Below are 2,625 nucleotides of genomic sequence, written 5' to 3'. Positions count from 1 at the left end.
TTAGTGTAGGGTTGCTTGTGCATACCACTTTGTTTTTTTTGCAGGGTTGGTTGTGAGCAGAGTGCTGCACAGACTGGTGGTTGCAGAAGGCTTTGGCTATGCACAGTGGATTGTTATTGCAGGGTTCCACATTGGTTCACACAAAAGTGAATTCAGGCATTGGTTCACACAAAGGTGTCACACAAACTGACTAGTTCCCCTCTTCATTAGCTACTGTAGTGGATAATCTAGACTCTAAGAAATGAAAGACCATTCTGGGTGCCCAAGTCTGCTCTTCTACCAACACTTACAAGCTAATAAGACCTTTAATAATTTACTGGGATGATTTCCCCACCGCCAGTGCCCAAGCAGCCCTTACAGGTGGCCCTAATTCCTCTGAATCTCAAACAGGTTGTAAAACTGGTTTAATTTACTGTGAAAAGCGAGAAGGCATTCTTAAATACAGCTTTTATAGATTAAAATACTATATCTGTTGCTTATTGTGATGGGGTGTATTGGCTCTTTAAGATTGAAGGGGGCCAGAAGACCCCATTCCAGGCACATTGGAATAAAGAAAGGCTTGGAAACAGCATTGTAGCCAGAAGATGAGGTGTTCCCAGGGAATTGGATGGGAAAACCAGTGTACTGTACTGGGACCAGGAGTCCTGTAGTGTACACCTCCCCTCCCTTCCCACCAGTTTAGGGGAGGTCTCTGAAGGAGGCAAGTATATATGCTGCCTTCTCGCTCAGAACAGGGAGTGTCCTGTCAAGGGAGAAGGAAGCCAGTAAAGAATAACCCCGTTACAGGGTGACATACACCAAAACACAGATGCACCATGTTTTGATCACTGGTCTTACATTTAAATGACCTGTGACCCACATTGACAGGTTTCAAGTTTGAGAGGAATGCCACCAGGGGGATTTATTATTATTTGTATTGAAGTAGTGCCCAGGAGCCCTAGTTACGGACCAGGGCATCACTGTGCTAGGCACTGTTCAAACACAGAACAAAAAGACAGACCCTGCTCCAAAGATCTTACAGATCTGAGCATAAGATGAGACAATAGGTGGAGACAGACAGATCGGGGAGCCGAAGGAAGCAAAAAGACAATACTGGATTTAGAGTAATAGCCGTGTTAGTCTGTATTCGCAAAAAGAAAAGGAGTACTTGTGGCACCTTAGAGACTAACCAATTTATTTGAGCATAAGCATTTGTGAGCTACAGCTCACTTCATCGGATGCATACTGTGGAAACTGTAGCTCACGAAAGCTTATGCTCAAATAAATTGGTTAGTCTCTAAGGTGCCACAAGTACTCCTTTTCTTTTTGCGAATACTGGATTTGTATTCCAAGCATTTTAGGAAGGTATTCTCAAAGGCAGTTAATTAAAATTCTACCCTTGCAGGCCTTGGATTCAAATGAATGTTATACTGTTCACCTTTCTATTTATTTATTTTTTCTGTTAAAACTAAATTTAAAAAAAAAAATACAGGGAAAAGTATTGTCACTTTGTCTGACTTGAGATTAGGAACATGCATCAGGATCAGATGGAACACTTTAAGCTACCAAGATCTTGTTTATGTTAATATGTGCGTAGTAGTAAAGAACACAGGAATGGAGACATACAAAGCATAAGCAGATTTGTTTCCAAATAGAATTTTTTGCCCAAGTTCTTTCCATGAGGTCTTCTCAGCCAGTCTATATAGCATTGCAAATGGTGGTATAATTGCATTTGTCTTCCAAACTGTCTTTCCTTGAGGGCAAGCTTCACTTTGTTCCTGATTTGATTGTGTACTTTTAATCTCAAAGAAAAGCTAACGCATAAGTATTCATTACAAAATTGCATTTTACATGGTCAGTGTCCTCTCCTATAATTACAGGTCCCATCTGAATGGCATTTCTTTTTCTGTATTTTCAGCTGTTTTTGCAGCACAGGAGTTTATTTCTCTCCAGCAGTTACACATTCACTGGATAAATAAATACACTATTTTTGCTGTCAAAGCTGAAAGCATGCACAGCTGTTTGCCACATGATACGCTGGGACTACAAGGTATAACATTTCTTAATTAGACTGACCTGGGTTTGCGAAGCAGCATCATTAGCTCAGGAAACTTAATTGCAAATGACAAGCCAAATTCTGCTCTCAGTTACTAGGAGAGGTACAATATTTCCCACTGGGGGCTTGATCCTAAGAGGTGCTGAGCATTTCTCTCTCCCCATTTCACTTCAGTGGAAGTTATAGGTGTGTCCAGCACTTCTCGGAATTGGCACAATAATTAGAGAGTGGTTCAAAACAGCCGTGATATTCCAACTTCAGAGGACTACTCTATGTCAGAGAACTGCTCTGCTGATCACTGGATGGTGGGATATCCCTGGTGTAAGGACCATCAGTGCAATGTATTAGCACTAGCCAGGCTCTTTTGGCTGTTGATTACTCGCAATTTTGCCCCACATCCACCCAATGTGCTGTGCTATTCTGTTGCATTTGTCCTCTGGGTACCTGCCCAATGGTCCTGGCACAGCTTCCTGAGCCATTAGCTTCTGGGAGATTTGAAAAGGCCTCTGGAAACCCAGGGAATTGTGAATGGGGGGGAGAAGAGGTCAAACTCCAGTGATTCCTGGGGAAATCATCAGTGCCCTGATCCT

Source organism: Eretmochelys imbricata, chromosome 14, assembly GCF_965152235.1.
Source record: "Eretmochelys imbricata isolate rEreImb1 chromosome 14, rEreImb1.hap1, whole genome shotgun sequence".
Taxonomy (NCBI): domain Eukaryota; kingdom Metazoa; phylum Chordata; order Testudines; family Cheloniidae; genus Eretmochelys; species Eretmochelys imbricata.
The sequence above is the reverse complement of the archived record's forward strand: the minus strand, read 5'-3'. Positions refer to the sequence as shown.